This window comes from Bubalus bubalis, chromosome 6 (genome assembly GCF_019923935.1).
Source record: "Bubalus bubalis isolate 160015118507 breed Murrah chromosome 6, NDDB_SH_1, whole genome shotgun sequence".
In the NCBI taxonomy this organism is placed as follows: domain Eukaryota; kingdom Metazoa; phylum Chordata; class Mammalia; order Artiodactyla; family Bovidae; genus Bubalus; species Bubalus bubalis.
Genome location: NC_059162.1, coordinates 30,517,023 through 30,542,433, shown reverse-complemented (window position 1 = coordinate 30,542,433; position 25,411 = coordinate 30,517,023). Strand labels below are relative to the sequence as shown.

General features: G+C 40.0%; 1 protein-coding gene and 1 long non-coding RNA gene across 6 annotated transcripts in view; one reads left to right on the top strand and one right to left on the bottom strand.

Annotated features, from left to right (window-relative positions):
* The window catches only part of SLC16A1 (solute carrier family 16 member 1), a 30,800-nt gene extending 29,983 nt beyond the window's left edge, over positions 1-817 (bottom strand). Inside the window, exon 1 of the mRNA XM_025288064.2 lies at positions 681-817. The gene's annotated coding sequence lies outside the window, so the exon portion shown is untranslated. The remainder of the gene's footprint in view (positions 1-680) is intronic.
* Positions 818-946: 129 nt separating this feature from the next.
* LOC102406426 overlaps positions 947-25,411 on the top strand; it is a 62,137-nt gene continuing 37,672 nt past the window's right edge. The window contains exons 1-4 of one of the 5 annotated variants that reach the window (XR_006551742.2): positions 947-1,460; positions 2,254-2,311; positions 4,568-4,617; positions 6,126-8,231. This is a non-coding gene — a long non-coding RNA (uncharacterized LOC102406426). Of the gene's footprint in view, positions 1,461-2,253; positions 8,232-14,667; positions 14,718-25,411 lie in introns of those variants that run through there. The other 4 variants (XR_006551738.2, XR_006551740.2, XR_006551741.2 and 1 more) reach the window with 4 other exon arrangements.

The window sequence follows — 25,411 nt, the reverse complement described above, 5'->3', positions numbered from 1 at the left end:
AGAGAATTTATGGAACTTTTTTACATTTGATGAATGGTGGGTATGAACACAGAAGACGGGAGAAAAGAGCTGGTCTGACGGTGGTGACACTGGTCTCACGAGAGGATCTGTGTGTCGGAAATATGAAGAAATGAGACTGCAGAGAGGCCAAATTTTTATGGACGCTGAGGGTTTGGAACAAAATATAGTTAAAGGTTCTGAAGGGCCGATTATATACTTAGCAGTTCACCTGAACTATCCTCAGGACCCTATGATGTTGAAGTGATCAAATTGAATAAACATGGAGTGCCTCTGATGTCCGAGACTTTTGAGAAGTACCGAAAATGTATGGATCAAGGCGCCTGACTTAAAGATTTTGGGGAGAGGTCGAGTCAGACGGAGATAAACCAACATTGACCAGCACAGGAAGCCTGCGCTCCTCTCCTCCCCTCACCCCTCCTTACTTAATTCTCTTTACAATCCCGAGTGGTTCAGCCTTTTGTTTTGCAAATGAAGAACCTAGATTGTAATGGAATGGGCCCTGAGGGATACGATTCTGAAAGTTTCCAAATTCTTTCTCCCTCTCACCCACTCCGCCTCTGTTTCATGCAAGAAAAAGTTTTCAGTAACAGTTCAACACGTTAGAAAACAGCATGGAATCTACAGCCAAGTGCTACTTATGAGCAATAATTGCTTTTTACCTTTGATAAATACAGAGAAGGAAGGCTCTTCAGGTCCTTCAGTTGGTCAGGACTTCAGCAGCACTTCAGGACTGTGACGGGTATAAGCAGCATTCAGGGTAGATGGAGGAGAGTTAGGAAGACAAACTAGGACTGGTTCAGATATGAACTGTCAGAACCTGAACGGTGGAATGTAGGAGGAGCATAGTGTGGTAGATTCACAATATGGACCCAGGATCAGATCTGAATTCGAGCTTGAATACTTGGCACTTACCACGTCTTTGTCCTTAGGTAAATCATAACCACCCCCGCCCCCACCCCGCCGCCGCTCTGAGCCTCATTCATTCTCTGTAAACAAGGACAGTGCCTTCCTCAAAAGGTTGTTATAGTAATAAAATTAATATTTACTTTAGTGTCTGGCATATAGTAAGAACTAAATAAATGTAATACTAGGGGAAACTGTGACATTGAATGCTAAAGATTAATCCTAAAGGTCCCTCACTTGGTCCTAACAGTGTAGTCACAGGATCATACTTAGTGATGTATTGTACTTTTGTCTTCCTTTTCTTGAAGATGTCCACCAAAAATATATATACCACAAGCCCCATAAAATCTCGATCTGCCCCTAGTAGGCTTTCTAATGTTGTGAAAAGAATACAGGCTTTGGAATCAAAAGACTTGTTCCCAAAACTTATCCGTGTTACTTTGGGCAATTAATTCACTGACCTATTCTGGGCCTGTTTTTTTTAACCAGGTAATTTGAAGATAATATCCATCAATCTGAATTGTTGTGACAGTCAGGTAAGATAGTATTTGCAAAAGTGATTGGTGGAATTTGAAAAGTGCCCTATAAATGTTTATGAATTAATATTATAATTTTTCCACAAAGTTTATAAGAGACAAAGATAAAAAGCAACTCCATTGACATATATACACTATCATGTGTAAAACAGATAGTGGGAAGCTGCTGTATAACACAGCAGGATCAGCTTGGTGCTCTGTGATGACCTAGAGGTGCAGGATGGGGGGAGAGGGAGGGAGGTTCTAGAGAGAGAGAGAGATATGTATACTTATAGCTGACTCACATTGGTGTACAGCAGAAACTAACACAACAGTGTAAAGCAGTTATCCTCCAATTAAAAAAAAAAAGCAATTCCAAGATTCTTAGCTGAAAAAGTAAAAACTGGGGTGGGTGAGCTGGCAAAAGTGATGAAATGATACAGGTAAAATTCTTCCTTTTCTGCCAGGTTTTCTTCCTGATTAATCCATGAGACATTGAAGAGGTAAACTAGTAAGTGTAAGATCAGAAATTTAGAGCTGAGAGGAGATTGAAGATCATTTAGCATAACTCCCTAATTTTACAGAAAAGGAAATTAAGGCCCAGGGAAGCTAAAAGACTTTTCTGAGGCCACCCATCTAATAAATGGCATGATCAGAAGAACCAGATATCTAGGCTCAAGGTTATTGTACCAAGGAATTTTTAAGTTAAAAGCATTTCATCACAGGGTCTTGCAAAATCAGAGAAGGTATGGTGCTCTCTAGTGGCTTTGGGCTTTATCACAAAATTTTCCAGATAGTCTTTTCTATTTTAAAGGTTGATGGACTGTTTGCAAGCTTGTTAATAAGTGAGCAAAATCTCTGAAGATTTCAAGGTAAGAGTTATAACTTCACAAATTAGTAATAGAATGAGAAAACGCAAATTTTGAAGGTTCAAAACAACTAGTTACTATTCAGACTGAGAAAGCTACTCAATTTTTTTATCTGGAAAAGAAGAATAAAATTACTGTGTTTTTTCTGAATTCAGCTGCATACTTCACTTCCATTCCCTCAGTTATTCCATCATTTCTGTGAGATAGGAAATAACAGGAAAGCATTCTTTTAAAACACAAGAATACTTAATAGATTAAAAACATTCCCCCATTTAAAATTTATAGTATTTCGATTGGGAATATGGGAAGAGAAATTTACAGAACTATCCAAATGGGGAATAAGAATGTTCCTTTTTGACCTGTTTATCCTCTTAATTCAATTTGATTTCAGCCAAATTGGGTGAGGCTCTTTTTTCCGAAGTCCTTTTCCCATATCGTCATTCCATTCAGTGGTCTGATGTGACTTGTCTCCTCCTTCTTGCCTCTGCCAGCACAGGCTGGTTTGGGCTGATGCACTTCATAATCTACATCACTGATTATGATCTTTCCTAGCAAGTATTTGTTTTAGGCATGGTCCTACATATTTACCAGACCTGTCTACTTTCTTGACCCTGGCTGACCCTGAGCTTGCTCCTTCCTTCTTTTTTCCTCTCTCCTTCTGTCCCTTCCTCTATTCTCACTCCCTCCCTCCCTTCTCTCTTCTAGGCAGGTGGGCTGAGAGTAGGGGAATAATAATACCAATAAATTGATGATAGCTAAGATTTAGGAGATATTTGTTATATGCCAGGCATTGATTGATCTAAGCACTTTATTCAAATTAACTCATTTACTCTTCATAAAAATGCTATGGACTGGGTACTATTATAATCCCCATTTTACAGACCTGGTGGCTCAGATAGTAAAGACTCTGCCTGCAATGCAGGAAACCCGCGTTTGATCCTGGGGTTGGAAAGATGCCCTGGAGAAGGAAATGGAAATCCATGCCAATATTCTTGCCTGGAAAATCCCATGGACAGAGGAGCCTAGCAGGCTATAGTCCGTGGATTCACAAAGAGCTGGACACGACTGAGTGACTAACACATTTACTTTCAAAGTTACAGAGGTAACAGATACAGAGAGGTTAAGTAACCCAAAGTCACACAATTAACATTGTCTGGAGTTAACAGAAAATAGTCATTATTTGGTTCTCAGTATACCCGCCTGCCAATGCAGGAGAGAAATAGATGCAGTTTCAATCCCTGGGTTGGGAAGTCCCCTGGAGGAGGGCACAGCAACCCACTCCAATATTCTTGCCTGGAGAATCCCATGGACCTAGGAGCCTAGCGGGTTAAGGTTCATAGGGTTGCAAAGAGTCAGACATGACTGAAGCGACTTAGCCTAGGCTATAAATACATGAGTAGAAATGGTCATTTGCGACTTATTAATACCATAGGAGACTAATCAATAGACTTTGAAGGTCATCTTAGGAAGACCATGTTCTAAGTTGCTTCTACCTCAGCTAAACAATCATTACCAAAAATCTGTTGGCCATAAAAGCTGCCTTTGTAGCTAGAAAGTTCCAAGAGAACCAACCCCCTGCTTATCTGAATCTGGAATAGTTGTGAATCTCTGGGCAGCTAAATTGGGGGTGGAGATGTTAGGACATCTTTTTGAACAGCTAAATTTTAAGATCACCTATATTCCAGAAAGTTCTGGGTGTCCTGGCACCTACATTCCATGCTGTGAGATCCTTCAGTGAGAGTACCTGGACTCTTCTTATGGCCTTCATCCAACAGCAGCAGCAGGCAGTTGGAACTCCTGAACATCTGTACCTCAGACCTAGTGTGAGTCAGGAGAGGGTTGCGTGCAGGAGAGGGAAGCCTCTTAAGTCATAATGATCAGCTTTATGTGTCCACTTGGCTGGGGAGCCAGGCCTGGTTGTTCTAACTGTACCTTGATACTGCTGCACTGGTGTACAAGATGAGGCTTGAATAAAGCACAGAAATCAATCTGTGGTGAGCTCTGAGAACCCTGACTCTTCCGCAGTGCCCTGCACATACAGCACCTGTGACACCTGTGACAGGTGAAGCCGGGGGCTCCAACACTGCTTCTGAGCTGTGTACTAATAAAGTGAAGCCTCTCCCCGCCCAGGAGTTCAGATGTCATGCCTATCGTATTTTACCCTGACAGGCCTATTTTTTGAGGTTGTAGAATAAGGCCATACTCCTTTGGATAGGGTATAAAGGTTTTCCTAAATAAGGTAAATGTTTTCATCATCAGTCGCTCAAAGAAGAGAATTCTCACACCGGACAACTTGGAACATGGAACAGGTAAGGTGGCACTTCTCGATTTACCTTCTTAAGGTTTGCACTTAGAGGAGTTAAGAAATGTTGAGGATCTGCCTCACTGATGCTGGGGAAATGGCCTCTGCCATGGAGCTTCCTAATATTAATCAGGCAAAGAGGTTTTCCTGGACACCCCAAAATGAAGGTAAATACTCATGTTTTGTTAGTCTGCTTATTGAAACATCACTGTACTTAACCTTGAACTTCAGTCATGTTTCATCTAAATCAAGGATTCAAATTGAAAAGCCCTCAAGAACTAAGAAAAGGTAATCAGCTCACTGTAAGATAGTAAAGACTTTACTGGGTAACTCATTTGGTGAAGACTGCCTGCAATGCAGGAGACCCGGTTTCCATCCTTAAGTGGGGAAGATCCCCTGGTGAGGGAAATGGCAACCCACTCCAGTATTCTTGCCTGGGAAATCCCATGGACAGAGGGGCCTGACAGGCTACAGTCCATGGGGTCTCAAGAGATGGACACAACTGAAGTAGCTAAACCACCACGGCCACCACCAAGATAATGAAAAATGGTGAGCAGCATGGAGAAAGAGTTCATATCCATCTAGACATCCGAGTTCATGTTTTTCAAATGAAACATTTCCCCATATAGCACTAACAGTACAAGTTTACCTGAGATTTCTACATAACGTTATTCAGTAATTCAAAGAAAATAGAATTCTTTAAATTGCAAACTATTTTTAATAATAAGTGGAAAACAAAATTGTGGGGGGGGGGGGCAGTTAGAAAGTGAGTAATGGGTAGGCAGATGGGGAATAGTGCAAACAAATATTGCAGCAGGCTAGTCTGCTCCAGCCTGGTCTCTGCTGAAGTATTTAAGAAGCAGGCAAAAGGGGGAGTGCTCCTTCCATGCCCCAAGGTGTCAGTGATGATTTAAGAAAGATCTTCAAGGAAAATCTTAGAACAAAAGTTTTCATGACAAAGGTTTGACAGTCCCCTCCTTATGAGGTGAATCTCCTTCCATTATCTTTGGCAGATCAGGATTCAAGTTTAAGAGACCCTGTGGATTGCCTTATAACTTCATCCACAGTTTTCTCCTATCCCAGGTCCATGGTTCCATTTTGGTCACCATGGCCACAGTAACTGAAATGGTCTGCTTCATTCTTTGCAGTGGACAGCCTTCAGCCCTGTAGTCCAAACCAACTGCTTAAAGATGAGTTATTTTCTCCCTAGTGTCTCAAACTCATGGTCTCAGAATGAGGATTTTAATTTTATCTCAGTTTTGGAGAGCCCCCTTTAAAGGCTCCATATACCTAATGCCTCTTACTGTTTACCACTTGTAATCTAGTAGCAAAAAAGGAAGTGTAATATCTTGTAGTGAAATATCCTCTGTTCCATGATACCTACCTCCAGGATAGCTGGTCTACCAAGTGTCCCCAAACCAGAAGTATACTAACTCTTACCAAGCTCAGAGTATACAATTCCACTGCAGCTGTTTTGTTGTGTTTTTCCACCACTCCGTCATTGTTTTGTCTCAGGGATGCTTGCCATAACCACATCACCAGGAACCAGGATCTGAAGAAGTTACAATAATGAGTTTTTTGCTCCTGTTTCCAATGAAAAGATAAATTAATCTTGGAGCCTTCCAACTTCGTATGAATCCCCTCTGGTTTGCTAGTCATTTCATTGACCAGCCCAGGTGAGACATATGCATGAAACACAGCCCAAATATGCTTTAGCCATAACATGGGAATATATAATGCAGGCTATGTTGATTACCAGGCTCACTTATGGACTCTGGTGGGTGAAGTGAGGTAACAAAGATCTTCCACCAATAATCTAGGAAAATCTCATCCCATTCCCCCAAACTTACATGTATGTTATTAAGCTATTCTTATGCTTAGTCAGAAAGTAATTTTTCACTTATAATTACTATAAGGCTCTGATGTAAATCTTAGTCTAATTCATAGCTAATTCATAGAGTCCAGCTCTTAAGTGCTGGACTATTTCATTTATTTAAAGTTTTGAGGTCATAGGGAGGGATGGGGATGAGGAAGATAAGAGGCAGGAAGGGAATAGATGGCTGTTTTATAGTCCCAACCCTGAGCCTTAGACATTGTACATGCTGTTTCTTCATGGAAAGCGCCTCCTCCATGTAGCAGGTGAGCTGTATACAGAATAACATGGAGATGAAAGAAAAGCAGATAGACTAACAAGGGAGTAGTTTTAGTATTTCTATTATATAACTCAAACTTCTATGTAATCCAGTTTAGCTGCCACACTAATTAATGTGAATTAATAAGTCATAATTATGTTTATTCACCAGGTTCTTTCTACATAATTATTGTTTACACTTTAATAAATTGCTTAGGAAGGCCACCTCCAAATCCAAATTAAGTGTAATGTTTCGTTTCCTATTTTCTTCCCAGGGGCACATGATTATCTGGGAAAAAGCTTTGACCTGATAATTAAGTTCCGTATCTTGCTCTCCCTCCTCGGGAAGACTTAGATCTCTGCTCTCTCTTTAAAACATTACATATTTATAGGCTTTGCCTATCCAATGGAAGGACTCTTCTAGGCTGTAAGTGGCTGTCCTGAAATTTTAAGGACTTCAAACCAAAAATGCATGCAGTCTTTGCACTTTAAAATTCAGGCATTCCAAACTTCTAATGTGTTGTCTGTGATTAAGAATGCAAAAGTCACAGGATTCAGGAAATATCTTGAGAGTATTAGATAGCCATATGAACATTTTGTGATGTAATTTATACAGTTTTTTAATATAGAAAGCTTTTCCTCAGGTCAGCAAAGCAAATTAAGTTTCAAAGCTGAGGGGAGGGAATGAAAGGTTATGTTTTAAGGTAGATTAAGAAAGCCTGTGGTTTCCCTTGTGGCTCAGTAGTAAAGAATCCGCCTGCCAGTGCAAGAGGTATGAGTTCAATCTTGGGCTGGGAAGATCCCAAAAAGTGAATTTTTTATTCTTATATTCAAATTATATATGGAGTTCTGATTAAGTTTTATGACATGAGAATTGTCAAAAAGCAATACATTATTACTGTATAATTTATTTCTGTTTATTTTAAATATCAGTAATCTCTGTTTTAAGCTTGTTTGGGAAAGAATAGGCTATGAACTTTTCTCAACCTTTGATGCAGAACTCAAGCTGAACTGGCAAAGGACATTACCTCAAAGAAATTATTTTTTCTTAAACAATTTAATTTTCTTTTCTCCTTCATAGTGTATCTCTATAAACTTCTTACAACAGGGACTGTTTCTTCTCTTGGTATCATACAGATTGCCTTATATAAACCTATATGTATATGGCTAATACAAATTGGTTGATATTTCAAAGTGGTGTCAGATGGTAAATAGCAGCTAACATTTATACAACACAGCCTCTGTGCCAGGTACTGTTGTAAGCATATTGAGAGCGAGTTTGTAAATCCAGTTTGTTAGCCTAGGTCTTCAACTAATGCAATCAACTATATAGTGCTGTATGGTAATGCATTTATAATACTTTCCACACAAATAATACATAAAAGACAAACTCAAAAAATAAAACATTTTAAAATCTTATAATACAGTACCTTGAAAAGTACAGTAGTATCAGCTATATCCCTGCTGCTTTTATGCTTGCTTCCAAACATCCTGGGCTTGAAATAAAGATACTGTGCATGTGTATTAAGTCGCTTCAGTCGTTTCTGACTCTTTGCAACCCTATGGACTGTGGCCCACCAGGCTCCTCTGTCCATTGGGATTGTCTAGGCAAGAATACTGGAGTGAGTTGCCATGCCCTCCTCCAGGGGATCTTCCCAACTTGGGGATCAAACCTGCATCCCTTATGTCTCTTGCATTGGCAGGCGGGTTATTTACCACTCGCTCCACCTGGGAAGCCCAGAAGATACTGCACTTCTGTACTATTGTACTCTATGCAATACTGCATGGCAAAGTACACAAGAGCACACCACTTGTCGAGGATGTCCACATGTGACAATGACCATGTAAGCCAGACACGTGAGCTAATTTGCATCATTTTGGACATGTGAACATTTTGGACAGGTTCACGTCTGTGAAAGTTCACAACTTAAAGGTTGATACATAGGAGTCTTACTGTATTTTTCCGGTAAAATGCTTTAAAAATTTGTGCTGCCATAAATTCCACAATTCAGCCTTCACTCCCTCAACAAGAATAACTAGAATTCCAGTGTCTTCTCTTTATTATTTTGACTCCAATAAGATGTCACTTTTTAGATCCATGCTCACCCTCAAGACTTGACCTGAGTATGCAACTGGGCTTCCCTGGTGGCTCAGATGATATAGAATCTGCCTGCAGTGCAGGAGACCTGGATTTGATCCATGGGTTGGGAAGATTCCCTGGAGAAAGAAATGCTTACCCACTCCAGTATTCCTGTCTGGGAAATCCCATGGGCAGAGGGGCTTGGTGGGCTACAGCCCATGGGGTCAAAAAGAGTTGGACATGACTGAGTGATATCACAATGCATAATTTTTCAGAAAAATATTGGCCAGGACAATAAATATATGCCATATATATATATATATATATATATATATATGACAAAGTGAAAGTGACATCGCTCCGTCATGTCCGACTCTTGGCGACCCCATGGATTGTAGCCCATGGAATTTTCCAGGCAAGAGTACTGGAGTGAATTGTCATTTCCTTCTCCAGGGGATCTTCCTGACCCAGGGATCAAACCCGAGTCTCCCACATTGCAGGCAGAGGCTTAACCGGCTCTAGAACACAGGCTCAATAGCTGTGGCTCATATGATATATATATAGATAGATAGATAGATAGATATAGATATATAGATATTGATATTTCTCCCGGCAATCTTGATTCCAGCTTGTGCTTCCTCCAGCCCAGCGTTTCTCATGATGTACTCTGCATATAAGTTAAATAAGCAGGGTGACACTATACAGCCTTGACGTACTCCTTTTCCTATTTGGAACCAGTCTGTTGTTCCATGTCCAGTTCTAACTGTTGCTTCCTGACCTGCATACAGGTTTCTCAAGAGGCAGGTCAGGTGGTCTGGTATTCCCATCTCTTTCAGAATTTTCCACAGTTTATTGTGATCCACACAGTCAAAGGCTTTGGCATAGTCAATAAAGCAGGAATAGATGTTTTTCTGGAACTCTCTTGCTTTTTTGATGATCCAGTGGATGTTGGCAATTTGATCTCTGGTTCCTCTGCCTTTTCTAAATCCAGCTTGAACATCTGGAAGTTCACAGTTCATGTATTGCTGAAGCCTGGCTTGGAGAATTTTGAGCATTACTAGCGTGTGAGATGAGTGCAATTGTGTGGTAGTTTGAGCATTCTTTGGCATTGCCTTTCTTTGGGATTGGAATGAAAACTGACTTTTTCCAGTCCTGTGGCCACTGCTGAGTTTTCCAAATTTGCTAGCATATTGAGTGTAGCACTTTCACAGCATCATCTTTTAGGATTTGAAATAGCTCAACTGGAATTCCATCCATGGCATCTGGTCCCATCACTTCATGGGAAATAGATAGGAAACAGTGGAAACAGTGTCGGACTTTATTTTTGGGGGCTCCAAAATCACTGCAGATGGTGATTGCAGCCATGAAATTAAAAGACGCTTACTCTTTGGAAGGAAAGTTATGATCAACCTAGATAGCATATTCAAAAGCAGAGACATTACTTTGCCAACAAAGGTCTGTCTAGTCAAGGCTAGGTTTTTTCCAGTGGTCGTGTATGGATGTGAGAGTTGGACTGTGAAGAAAGCTGAGCACTGAAGAACTGATGCTTTTGAAAAAAAAAAGAATTGATGCTTTTGAACTGTGGTGTCGGAGAAGACTCTTGAGAGTCCCTTGGACTGCAAGAAGATCCAACCAGTCCATCCTAAAGGAGATCGGTCCTGGGTGTTCATTGGAAGGACTGATGCTGAAGCTGAAACTCCAATATTTTGGCCACCTCATGCGAAGAGTTGACTCATTGGAAAAGACTCTGATGATGGGAGGGATTGGGGGCAGGAGGAGAAGGGGATGACAGGATGAGATGGCTGGATGGCATCACTGACTCGATGGACAAGAGTTTGCGTGAACTCCGGGAGTTGGTGATAGACAGGGAGGCCTGGCGTGCTGTGATTCATGGGATCTCAAAGAGTCGGACACGACTGAGCAACTGAACTGAACTGATATATACATGAAAGTTCCCTATCACTTATAATGTAATAAAGATTAATGGGTTGGTTCAATTTAGAATCTAGCAAAATGACAATAGTTTTTTTCCTTCAATTCAGTCTTTGTTTTTCTTCTTAAAAAGCCATTTAGTTTTCATGCAGTTATGAAATTTCACCATTTAGCAGTGACAGGAAGTTTGATAAAACTGCCATTAGATAAGCTTGGGACCTGACTTTTTAATAGTGGAGTTAATGCATCTTCTTCTAGATCACAAGATGTGTTTTTTCCAATGAGTAGTAATTTCATAGATTTAGGCGGATGGAAGATAATCTAGCTTTGTTTACTTAGGAATGTTTAAAGCACTAGCCTAAAACCGGTTATAAAAATGTTGTCCTTCTATTAACCAAAGCACTTTTTCTAGCTGTTCCACACTTCTGTTGTTTCTGAAGACATTTACAGAAAGTTTGCTACCATTTAGGCACATTCATTTTAGCAATACCACTGCTATACTTATGGATTCCACAAAGCTTTAGTAATCCAAGTGCATGTTTAAGACATTTATTGTACTTAATTCATCCATTTATTCATTCCATATTTATTGAATTCCTACTAGGGAAGTCCCATAGTTTTTTTTACATATGCATATTATGGTAGCATAATGTAATATACTATTTTGTATTTCTCCTTTTTTCATTTAATAATTTCTAATTTATAAGATTTATTGTTCTTTGGGCACATTAAATTCATTTCAATATTATGACCAACACATTTCAATATTAAAGTTATAGTAAAAAGATAAGGAAGTAGAAATGACTTCCTGGTGTTCCAGTGGTTAAGAAACTACTTTGCAATGCAAGACATGGGTTCTATCGCTGGTCGGGGAACTAAGATCCCACATGCCGCAGAGCAGCCAAGCCCTCGCTCCACAACTACTAGAGAGTCCATGTATCACAATGCAAGATCCCACATGCTGCAACTAAGACCCGACACTCAAGAAAAGACTTTGAAATGATTTCCTTAAGTCAACAGGGTGCTGTTTATTACAGAATCAAACGTCTACCTTTTCTAAAAAATAAATTATAAATATACACGTGAAACAACAACCAAAAAATTAAGAGGAAAGAGAATAAGAGTGGATATATGTTCAGGAAACGGAGAAGGCAATGGCACCCCACTCCAGTACTCTTGCCTGGAAAATCCCATGGATGGAGAAGCCTGGTAGGCTGCAGTCCATGGGGTCCCTAAGAGTTGGGCATGACTGAGCGACTTCACTTTCACTTTTCACTTTCATGGATTGGAGAAGGAAATGGTAACCCACTCCAGTATTCTTGCCTGAAGAATCCCAGGGACAGAGGAGCCTATTAGGCTACCATCTATGGGGTCACACAGAGCCGGACACGACTGAAGCAACTTAGCAGCAGCAGCATGCTGAGGAAAGAACCTATATAGGCTCAGAAAAAGATAAAAGGGCAATAAACTATGTAAAGATGTGCTTTGTGATTCTGTACATGGTGTTACAGGTAGTTCTTTGGAATGATAAACTATCAACAATAACCTGCTCAGCCAGTAAGTCAGAGTCCAGCAAGGGGGTTCTGTGGGTTTCCATTGTTTCTAGCTTAGTGTTTTTTCTGAGGCGTCCAAGAGAGCATCACATTTGTCAGGACCACTGAAAGCCTTTCGTTTTGTCTTTCAAAAAGTTCTAATGAAATGGCTAGATGGCAGCCGCTTCCAAGGTGTTTATGTTTCTATTTACTTAGCCAGTCCACTCACATAATATGAGTCAAATTGTCAGATACCTGAATGTAATATTTCTGTTCTGCCATCATAATTTTGATCTAGTCTAGGAGGCTGTACATTTAAAAATGAATACCTGCAATGTGTATTCTTCTAGTTCATCCAAGATTGGCTTACCAATGTTTAAAAATTTATTATTGTTCAATGCAAAAAATTAATGAAGTCTTAATGTCTCATTAAGAGTATTTCATTATTAAAATATTAATGGAAAAGGTTTTTCAGGATAGGGTCTTGAAATGATTTACTGGTAGGTTTGGGATTTAAAAAGTGAAACATAATTATAAAATTATTTGTGGATAGATAAAAGGAAAACTGTAAAAGATAGAACATTAATTGAAGCTTTGGTCTGGGACCATAATTTTGGTGATTTTTGATCTTCAAAAACAACTGAGTCTTATGGTATACATACAATGAAATATTACCCAGTCATAAAGAAGAATGAAATAATGCCATTTGTGACAACATAGATAAACCTAGAGGGTCTTATGCCAAGTAAAACAAATCAGAAAAAGACAGATACTGTATGATTTCTTTTATATGTGGAACTTAAAAAAATAAACATAACAGAAATAGAGACATAAATTTAGAGAACAAATATGTGGTTCCCAGTGGGGAAGAGAGAAGTAGATGAGGGAGATTAAGAGGTACCAACTTCCAGTTGCAAAATAAAATGAGTCATGGAGATGAAATGTACAGAGTGGGAAATATTGTCAATAATAATGTAGTATTTGTATATGATGACAGGTAATAACTAGATTTATCATGTGACTATTTTGAAATGTACAGAAATATTGAATCACTATGTGGTAGAACAGGAACTAAGATAGTGTTGTAGGTCAATTATACTTCAAAAACAAACTCATAGAAAAAGAGATCAGGTTTACGGTTACCAGAGGCAGGGTGTTTGGAGAAGAGGCAGTTAGATGAAGACAGTCAAAAGGAACAAACTTCCAATTATAAGTAAGTACTAGGGATGTAATGTACAAAATGGTAAATATAATTAACACTGCTTTATTTATATATGAAAGTTCTTATGAGAGTAATCCTAAGAGTTTCATCATAAAAAAACCTGAATCTGCAGGGCACCTTCTAAAATCTACCCCATCAAAAACAATGAGGCATTTGAGAACATCTCAAAAAGAAAAGTGGTGAGTGGGAAAATGGGCAAAAGACTGGAGTAGATATTTAACCGAAAAAGAGAAATGCAAATGACCACAGAAAAATACAGAAAAGTATTGAATAATAACCAGATATGGATATCGACAAGGATTTCTCTAAATTATAAAATCCAGGTCTTTAATAAAGAGCTTTTCACAAGGCATAATGGCAAAGATGTATTTAAGTTATAACTAATTTTATAACTCTCAAAGGGAACTGGAAACCAGCACTCTCATACATTGCTAGTAGGAATAATTCTAGTTATGAGAATTTATCTTTAGGAAATAATCAAGTTTTCTTGTACAAATTTGTTCAGTATGGTGTAATTTATAATAAAGACTATAAATAACCTAGATGTTGAATAGATGAGTTAAACTGTGGTTTTTCTAGATGGTGGATTACAAATGCAGCCATGAAAAACATTCATGCTTTAGAAAAATATGGAAAATATTTATGATATATTATTAAGGAATGCAGTTTTCAAAACACTAAGTACAAAGCTATCACGGTTATCTTTTTAAGTAAATATGTGTAAAAGTATGGGCACAAAAGTAATGTTAGAAAATTATAACTCAAAATGTTAAGAAAACCTTTTCCTCAGTGATGGGATAATAGGGTGGCATTTATTTAAGTCATATCATGACTACTGAAAAAAGGAATACATTCTATATAGAGAGAGCTATTTTGTTTTAAGAATCTATGGTAAGTGACTTTTTTTTTTTAAATTTGAGATTGAGTAAACAAGGATGACAAAGTGGGAGAGTTTTCCTGTCAGATCAAACCATGCACTATTCAAACTGGAGGATGAGTTAGAAATAACCCAATTCCTTTTATTTCATAGATGAAAAAATAAAGCCCGAAGTTATCCTAGGGTACACAGATAGTATTTCGAATCCAAACAATAACTGGGTTTTCTAATTCCTAGAATTTTATCTCATCTTTCTTCCTTTCTACTTATTGCATAATGGCAGAAAGTGAAGAGGAACTCAAAAGCCTCTTGATGAAAGTGAAAGAGGAGAGTAAAAATGTTGGCTGAAAGTTCAACATTCAGAAAACTAAGATCGTGGCATCTGGTTCCATCACTTCATGGCAAATAGATGGGGAAACAGTGGAAACAGTGTCAGACTTTATTTTTGGGGGCTCCAAAATCACTGCAGATGGTGATTGCAGCCATGAAATTAAAAGACGCTTACTCCTTGGAAGAAAAGTTATGACCAACCTAGATAGCATATTCAAAAGCAGAGACATTACTTTGCCAACAAAGGTCCGTCTAGTCAAGGCTATGGTTTTTCCTGTGGTTATGTATGGATGTGAGAGTTGGACTGTGAAGAAGGCTGAGCGCTGAAGAATTGATGCTTTTGAACTGTGGTGTTGGAGAAGACTCTTGAGAGTCCCTTGGACTGCAAAGACATCCAACCAGTCCATTCTAAAGGAGATCAGTCCTGAATATTCATTGGAAGGACGGATGCTAAAGCTGAAACTCCACTACTTTGGCCACCTGATGGGAAGAACTGACTCACTGGAAAAGACCCTGATGCTGGGAGAGATTGGTGGCAGGAGGAAAAGGGGATGAGATGGCTGGATGGCATCACTGACTCGATGGACATGAGTTTGGGTAAACTCCGGGAGTTGGTGATGGATGGGGAGGCCAGGTGTGCTGCGATTCATGGGGTCGCAAAGAGCTGGACATGACTGAGCTACTGAACTGAACTGAACTGAACTGAATAGTTGGCAACCGTGTTCTTTTAAGTCTGAGAAAAGAGATGGAAAAATTTTAGGATTTTGCTATATCTTAAAAACATGGTAACATATTATTTTTTAATTGTTTTCTTCCTATTTTTGAATTGTCACTTCCCTCCCCTCACCCCCCAGAATTACTCATATACTGTACTTATCTTCAGAATAGTTCATTTGAAGTAAAATCTATAAATACAACTTCATGATACTGATTTAACTATCTCTTATATCCTCCCTTTTTACCCAGCTACCTTCCTCAAGATCACAGACTGATTATAAAAGGTAACAGCATGGTCTAAGAAGCCCTGATATAACCTCACTGCTTACTTTATCCCACTCCTTTCAAAGCAAATCCATCATTCAAGTCGCTTCAAATTGGGTCTAATATCTGGTTATGAAAAGATTTCTGACACAAAATCATTTAAATGTGGCTTCCCAAAGGTAGAGCAAGCAGCCTTGGTGCTCAGAGACTGCTGTCATTTAGATGAGAACAGATTATTGTCATCATTATGTAATCTTGTTCGTTTTTTTTTTAATCTTGTTCTTTATAAAGAAAACAATTTGGCATTTATTTTACGTTGGTTTTCATAGCTGCATGAGGTAATTTGGGGAAGTAATCTGAATGACTATCTGACCCAGCATTTTTGGAAGCAAGTAACAGTTTTCAACACAAATACTTTATGGAAATCTCTAAAGTAATATATTTTTAAATGATCAGAATATCAGAAACTTTTAAATTTTTGGAGATTGTTAGTGTGCAAACATATTTCATTTGCTGACATCTCAGTCAAATCAGGATCTTGCTGTTGAATCAAAGAAGCCAAAGCCTATAAAGGTTTTCCTCTGTTATCTCCCCTATAAATAATAGATTCTTTCTACTTTAATTTACCTGGGGAGGTATACACAATATGAAAAGACAAAGTCTTGGCCCTCTGTAGGTCTGTCTGGTCTACTAATGGGTAATGTGGTGCTTACCTGAGACCTCCATGAGTTTAGTCTCTACTCTGTCTTCGAAAGGAGAGAGAATACATTGTCCTCTGACTTATCCAAACTGGAGAAGACAGCAGCTGTATGTGACTTTGTATCTGACATGGTTCTGGCATCTGGACAGAATCTTTTTGGTAGTCTGTGCTTTGTCACTTTCTAGCAAGTACAGCAACTAGGCACCTGGGCCTAACACTTAACCACTCCATAGGACCCCAGATGTCCTTGAAGGTAGGAGAAAGGGGTTCCAGTGTTCTCAGCATTTAGTTGTCAGCCTCAAATGGACCTTAGTGTTCAGTTAATGAACAGGCGGCATGCCAGGGAGAGATACATGAGCTTAGATCTCAAAGGGTTGTGTTCTCTGAAGCTGAAATCATAAACCAGAACATCTGATGTGTGTCTCATAACACAATGAAGGCAGGAGGCCTGCTGACGGAAATGTCACAGGCAGCTGCTTTTAGCACTTGGCTCTCACCAATGAAGCTCCTCTCTCCACGACTACACCCCACCCTCTTCCTGCACGAAAACCATTTAGGGCTCATTCTCATCCTGCATAGCAAGAAAGAAGCTGCAAATTCATATCTGTTAAATCAGTCTAGTCTGTGGCTGGTTGATGTGCCTGGTGGATTATAAGAGTGACTGGCTCAGCCACTGTTTTGAATCAGGAAAGGGAGACAATTATGTGCCTTGCCCTGAAAGGTAAGGAACATAGCCTGTAGTCCTAATTAACAGTGTCCTTTGAACATTGCTTAAATCGCTTTGTTCTCCTGCTGCTGCTAAGTCGCTTCAGTCGTGTCCGACTCTGTGCGACCCCATAGACGGCAGCCCACCAGGCTCCCCCGTCCCTGGGATTCTCCAGGCAAGAACACTGGAGTGGGTTGCCATTTCCTTCTCCAATGCATGAAAGTGAAAAGTGAAAGTGAAGTCGCTCAGTCGTGTCCGACTGTAGCGACCCCATGGACTGCAGCCTACCAGGCTCCTCCGTCCATGGATTTTCCAGGCAAAAGTACTGGAGTGGGGTGCCATTGCCTTCTCCTACCACTATATAATAAAGCTATATAATAAAGCATTTAATCCTGAGTGACTTCCTAGCGGGGTTGTGAAGACAAGGTATTCCCTCCATCTGAAATTCTTCCCTCACTTGTCTGACGCCAAATCCTCTTTATCCTTTGAGTTTAAGTTGAAACCTTGATTTCTTGAGAAGAGTTTCCCTAATCCTACTTTCTTACTGCTCAAAAGCAAGAAGTCCCCCAGTTTATCACTCCGTAGCACCTGGTTCTTCCCTTTTTACAACCTGTGTCATGCTTAATGATAATATTGTTCACTGTCTGTCTTCCCTATTAGATTTTAAGTTCCATTAGAGTAGGAATCTTATCTGTCTTTTGAACCTGAATCTCCATGAAGCACTGTGCTTTGCACATATTTGGTGCTTAATAAACAGGCTGCGATTCATGGGGTCGCAAAGAGTCGGACACAACTGAGCGACTGGACTAAACTGAACTGAAACATTTGTTGGATGAATGATGAATCGCTTCTTATAATCACTTTTAGGTTCCTTTGTGAAAATCAGTGTTGAACTCTCTGCCTTCCTGACCAGGCAGGTGATACTAAGATTAGGCATTGAATCAGAGCCAAAAGGACTGTTATTTACTGTTCAGTTCCCCATGCCCGACTGCTGCTCGCCTTTTCATATCACCCCAATCTGAATTCATATCATCAGGGCGAATTATTTCACACTCCCTAAGCAATCATTTTTATGAAGATTGCAGTCTGTGTTCTTTTATAAGTGAAACCAAGCCTACCTGGCTTTTAGAATTGAGTGTTGTTTCCTAATATTTTGGTAAATTTAAAGAATCATTAAGCTCCTATAGAAAAGATTTCGTGTGATCTATTAATAATTACTTTGAGAATGAGTTTGCCAACTTCAAATAAATTCTTACCCAAACACCTGCTTATTGACTGCAGGTATTTTGGAAATATTAACCTGAACTTGAGTATCTAATTCTATCTAGAAACTTTTCAGAGTAGATTCAGAGTCAAAACAAGGAAAACCAATATGATATGCCACTTACTAATTCAGTGATTTATTAATTCAGCAATTATTCATGAACAGTATAAGCCAAATACTATTCTAGATATTTGGGAGTATCGGTAAATAAAACATTCTTGTCCTCAAGGAAATAGTGATAGGACTATTGTAGAATAGACTGCAGTCACCAAATATTCCTTTGCTCCTCTGCTTTTCCCAGCCTTCTTTCAGCTACGTTAGGGTCAAGTGATGTCTTCTGGCTCATATCCTGAAGGAAGTCTTGTGTCACTTTCAGGCTGAGGAAGTTCTAAACCTCTGTGCCTCCTCTGACCCTTTCACCCCCTCACAGAGACCTCAGGAGTTACATGTTCCACATGTACAGCTGAAAGATTGTAGATCCTGAGTCATCTTGGTTAATTGAGTGAAGGTGTGGAATAGAACAATGCACCCTTCACTGCCTGCCAACCTGGGCTAGATATAGGGCAAAGTGTGAGATATATAATTTTACTGGTTAAGCCATTAAGAATTCAGGGTTTGACCGCTAGGATAGCTAGCATTAACTACCCTGAGCGATACAACTTCTATTATTTATTCAACACCTTTTGTGTGCTAGTACACAGTTCTAGGCTGTAAGAGTGATTTATTACTGTTACAGCCATGACAATCACTTCTCTTGCCAAAAGGGAGGCATTTTTAATACTCATCCTGAACTATTACATTCATTCTCATCAGGTGTGCTCTTTTTTTTTTTTAACGGTAACTCTTAGAATAATACGAGTCTTGAAATCTTAGAGGGAAAAAAAGAGTGTTAGGCTTATTCTGCTTCTGCTGCTGCTAAGGCGCTTCAGTCGTGTCCGACTCTGTGCGACCCTATGGACTGCAGCCCACCAGGCTTCTCCATCCATGGGATTCTCTAGGCAAGAACACTGGGGTGGGTTGCCATTTCCTTCTCGAATGCATGAAAGTGGAAAGTGAAAGTGAAGTCGCTCAGTCGTGTCCGACTCTTAGCGACCCCATGAACTGCAGCCCACCAGGCTCCTCCATCCATGGGATTTTCCGGGCAACAGTACTGGAGTGGGGTGCCATTGCCTTCTCCGAGGCTTATTCTAGATGACTAAATTTGAAGTCCTTATCCTGATCTATAGCTGGCTGAGTAGGTTATTTAATCTGCCTTGTTTTTCCCATCGATAAAACTTGATGTTAATATTTTGCTCCTAATATCACAAGGTTATTAACATGACTACAATGAGCTAACTGTATAAACTGTGGAGCATTTATACAAATATAACATGGCCATCCTCATCAAATTTAAGACACCACCGATTATAGGGCACATCATTATTTTATATACTGCCAACAAAGAAAAGAATGCCACAAGTTTATCAATGGGGCAATGCTTTCTATTCATGCGGCCCTTATTAAAGACCTTATTAAGTTTATTTGAGCATGTATTTTTATTGTATATTACACTAGTGCATTTTTCATACTGTTCATGGAGTTCTCGTGGCAAGAACACTGGAGTGGTTTGCCATTCCCTCTTCCAGTGGGCCACATTTTGTCAGAACTCTCCACTATGACTCGTCCGTCTTGGGGTGCCCTGCACCACATGGCTCATAGCTTCACTGAGTTATGCAAGCCCCTTCACCATGACAAGGTTATGATGCACGAGAGTTGGACCATAAAGAAGACTGAGTGCCGAAGAATTGATACTTTCGAATTGTGGTGCTGGAGAAGACCCTTGAAAGTAACTTGGACTGCCTGATCAAACCAATCAATCCTAAAGGAAATCAACCCCAAATATTCATTGAAAAGACTGATGCGGAAGCTGAAACTCCAATACTTTGGCCATCTGATGCAAAGAGATGACTCATTGGAAAAGACCCTGATGCTGGGAAAGATTGAAGGCAAAAGGAGAAAGGGGTGGCAGAGGATGGATGAGATGGTTAGATTGCATCACCGATTCAAGGAACATGAAGATGAGCAAACTTCAGGAGACAGTGAAGGACGGGGAAGCCTGACGTGCTGCAGTCCTTGGGGGTCACAAATGGTTGGACACAACTTAGGGACTGAACAACAAGAAACACCAGCGCATCAATAAAAGGGAAACTAGGAGTGTTACAGTAGTTCAGTCTTTACAGTCAGAGTCTGTCTTCTGCAGCGTTCCTTAAGCAGGGTTCCACCATTTTTTTCTGTAATTTTCTTCCAAGCTCCTGATATCCAATCTACAACTTTTGATGCTGGTGCTTTCTTGAACTTACCAAAAGGTGTTAAGGGAAGGTTTTCAGACAACAATTAGGATTCATATTTCTTGTGTAAACGGTGCTTAAATGGTTTTGTTTTTGTTTTATTTTATTTTTTTCTTTTTTACTAAAATGTCCATGGATTTTAGTTATCCTGTTTGTGGATGAGCGGACAATAGCAACTACATGCTGCCTCCTCCTCCTCTTCCTCCTGCTGAGAGATTAAAAAAACTGAAAAAGACCAATTGTCTCAATTTTAGAAATGTTAAAATGTGAAAATAGATGTATCTTGAAAGAGATAAAGTTGTCTTTTTTTTTTTTTTTAAACAAAGCTCTGCTACCCAGGAACTCACAGCAGTCTTTGATCACCATCCCATCGTTAACATTCCAGTCCAGGCCATCACAATCTTAAATTTAGGACAATGCAATAAGAACAGTCTGGAGTGTAGGGGAAAGGGAACCGGCTTTGGTGTCTGAAGATCTGAGTCTGACTCTCAGCCCTGTGGTTTTTCACATGAGCTCCTTTGGGGGTCGAGTCACTATTCTTTGGGGAAACACCTAATTCAGAAGGTTTTGGGGGGTTAATGTATACAAAAATACTTTAACTGTAAAATATATATGCAGAGGAAAAAGAACTAATGGTTGTGGAGTGCCAGGAATGGTGCTGCTTACTTTGCTTGCATTATCTCGTTTGATCTATATAAATACTAGGGTTAGTTGCTCAGTCACGTCCGACTCTGCAATCCCATGGACTCTAGCCTTCCAGGCTCCTCTGTCCATGGAATTCTCCAGGCAAGAATTCTGGAATGGGTTGCCATTTCCTTCTCCAGAAGGAGTTTCTTGATAAGTATCTTAGTATCTTGCTAAGGTATATACTATCTTGATCATCTTGCTATCTAATCCACTTAATGCTGTATTAAGCCTTTTCCCTAAAATACCTCTTTTCTTGCCTCATACCTTAAAGCAGAAATCATATATTCTAGTGTTTGGAACATGAACAAGTTGATGACTACGAGCCGGTCATGGAGCTGCAGCCTCTTACTTGCTTTTCTTGCCTTGCAACCAGAAACACTTGAAATGAGAGACCCTTGAGCTACTACTGCCTTCTTTGCGACTCTGTCGCCAAAGCCAGCCCCCAAGGACCATGCAGAAAGTTTTAACTTATGGTAAAAGTCTAAAATGAATCTAAGATTCAGGGTGTTAATCTGAGCAAGCATTAGACAACGTGAACAGAACAGGTGTGCAAAGTTGGCATCCAAAAAAATCATAGAAAACAGAGACCCCGTTGAAAAGAATATAGTTTTGGGGACTGTAGTTCTATTCATGGGAGGGGAAATTACCAGCAAGAAATCTAGTTTTGGGGATTAGAGGTATAAGGCAGGAACCTCCTTAAAACTCGATTACCTTTGAGACTGAATCTTTAGTGACTAAGTTTTCTCCTGCTCTTCTAGCAGGAAGGTTCTGAATTCTTGAGTGAAGCTTAAACTGCAGGTTAGGGTTATAGATTCAAGCTCAAAGGCTAGAGCATTAAGAAGTTAAGAGCTAAGCACATTGTTACATGAAGTATATGAAATGCTATCTCAAAATATAAATAGGTGTGAGTAAGGTGGAGTTGGGTGGGGTTTAAAGCAATAAACTTTATTATATTTCAAATGTCCACAGAATAGCTTTGTGAAGCCTCAGAGGAGTAAAGACCCACAAAAATTGGGGGTCTTGAAGGCTCATCTAAAGGCCACCATCTTAGGACACATTTTCCAATAGCAGTGCTAAAATGTTTAATTTATAAAGTGAAAGTGAACTCACTCAGTCGTGTCCGACTGTTTGTGACCCCATGGACTGTAGCCTACCAGACTTCTCCGTCCATGGGATTTTCCAGGCAAGAGTACTGGAGTGGGTTGCCATTTCGTTCTCCAGTGTAAACATTGATTAGTTTATGTGTATTCACACTGATTCTACGTTGATTTTAAGCTTGAAGGCAGTAACAACATCTTACTTTTTAAAATATTCTACGTGTGCAATACCTAGCATAATGCTATATAGTGCTAAGAAAACTTATAAATGTCACCCTTTTCCATTTGAATCTGGCAGAGATTATATCTTGCATGATCTCTATAAAAATGAGAAACTGGATTACTTTTTGGCATTCAGCACATAATTTTCTGAGAATACAGCCACTCCAGAAAATCTATCTTATTTGCAGAACTATTGCAAAATCTGACGCTTCTCTTCACTTCACTGGTATGCCCTTGTAATTGCCAAATGTGGCTTTGCCTCATGGAAATTCTATGGATTGCCAGCCCTTGCAGCTGTTGACCCTTGAAGTCTAATTCTCCTATAACATTAAATCAAACAGCATTTCTTAGTGACCTAATAAGAACAGGCACTGAGCTAGTTTCCATCAAAGGCAAAGGTACACATTATCCCTGCCCTCAAGTAGTTTTTACAAAAACAAACATGAATATTTAAATAGTGTAAAGACAAGTGATAGGAATAGGAGAAAGGATAGCAAAGGCAATGATACAGAAAAAAAATGAATTTACTGGAGGACAAAACATCTTTTTTACTTCCTTTATCTAGAAAGCCAGGATCCCAGTGTTAGAGCTGTCTATGTGTTATGTTTCTTCATGCCACTATCTGAGGTGCACTTGTGGAAGACATATGATGTCCTTGTCCTATACATGGACCTTGGGCCCTTCCTGGATTTTAGGCTCTCATCTCTTGACCTGAGGTTACTTAATGGCACTCATGGAAACCCTGCTTTGGGAAATGTTCACCTCCTCTCTTTACTTCTAATTCTCTATATTAGACTTTATACTCTTGTTGGTTTTGTTTTTAAGTTTTCTAGACCTGCGGACCTTGGGCTGGTATGTGCTCATAGGTGCTCATTCGTGTCCAACTCTTTGCAACCCCATGAACTGTAGCCTACCAGGCTCTTCTGTCTATGAGATTTTCCAGGAAGAAGACTGGACTGGTTGCCATTTCCTCCCCCAGGTGATCTTCCCAACTGAGGGACTGGGATGTGTCTCCTGTGTCTCCTGCATTAGCAGACAGTTTCTTTACTACTGTGCCACCTGGGAAGCCCCTTGGGCTGGTACCAGGCCACAAAGATACTCATGTTGTCACAAGACTTCCTTTCTTCCCCTAGGATGTTGGGCCAGAATATATATGATTTCTACTCTTCTTATCACTCTGCCTAGAATATAAATTTCCTGGAACAGCCTTTCCTGTGGGGATGAAGAGACTGTCAAAGGCAGTGTGGTAGCCACTGCCTCCGTTCCTTCACCTCATTTTCCCTATTCCCTCCTTACCCTCTCTCCCTTGGCGACTTCGTCTGTTTCCCTAAGAGAATGAATGTTCCAAGTCTTCAATCAATGTGCTCTAAAAGGACAGAGAGCCTAAGAGTATGAGTCAACTTTATTCTTGGTACTGAACGCTGTTTGTTCTCTTGTTAGTTGCCCTGAGGAACAGGGAAGTGCAGCTTCTATTTCTTACATCTATTTTTCTTTTCCTTTCATAAAAGGGAGGTGAAGGGTAGTCAACACATTTCATTAATTTAAAAGAGATCCATTTAAAAGAAAATGATGAAACACTGAGCCCCTGTTATATACACATGCCCTGGGTGCATAGGGCATTATGAAATATTTACTTTATGGTGCTTAACATGTTACAATTGACTTTATTAACCTTAGTGTTGACTTCTTAGACAACCCCAGGAGATGAGCCGGCATCTGCCTGGTGGCCTGATAGTTGAAAATGCTCTCCTTCAACTTTTCCAGATTTGGAGAATACATCTGTTATCTGCCGTTCTGTCCTCACCTTATATTTCAGTGATTTATAGATGTACCTAGGTTTCCATCAGGCTTCCCTGGTGGTTCAGTGGTAAAGAATCCACCTGCCAATGCAGGAGATGCAGGTTCCCTGAGTTGGGAAGATCCCGTGCAAAAGGGAATGGCTACCCACCCTAGTGTTCTTGCCTGGGAAATCCCGAGGACAGAGGAGCCTGGTGGGCTACAGTCCATGGGGTCACAAATGAGTCAGACAGGACTCAGTGACTAAACAATAACAAAAAAGGCCTCCATTAGAATGTAACCCCCTGAAAGAGAGAATCTTGTTTTCTCCTTCATCTTTGTTTCCCTCCACGTCATCAAGCTGCACATTCACATTGCACGTGCCAATACTTAACAGATGTTTCTGAGTCAATCAGTTAAGCAAGCCTTGCCAAAGTGGTCGCCTGTCACTACTGCCTGGCTTTGTGGAAATCTTTCAGCCCTGAATGTTGGTTCTCAAGAGTGTTAAAAATAGCAACAATAATAATAGGTATTACCTGTGGCAACCAGGAGCAACAACTGTGAGAACCAATGATAATGAGAGAAAGGACAAGGAGTTACGTTGAGAGTACAGCCAATCAGACCCTGCCTCAAACAGAGCCAGGGGACAGCTCCGAGAAATTATGTCCAGAAGGGAGCTGCTGGAGAACACCCACATTCATCACCAGTATCTATGACTTTCAGCACTCAGAAGACTGCCTCTGAGAAACGTTGCTCTGTGTCTCACACTGGGAGTGAGGAAGGGGAGCCTCTCTCTCTGGGCTCAGCCTGGAAACTTGAGTAGTCCCCTGACATGAGGATTGCTGAGAGACTGAGCAGATGCAATAGGAATGCCTGTGCTCTTCCCTGACTGCCTATTTTGGCCATCTCCCTGCTTTTAGTCTCCTCTGTGGAGGGT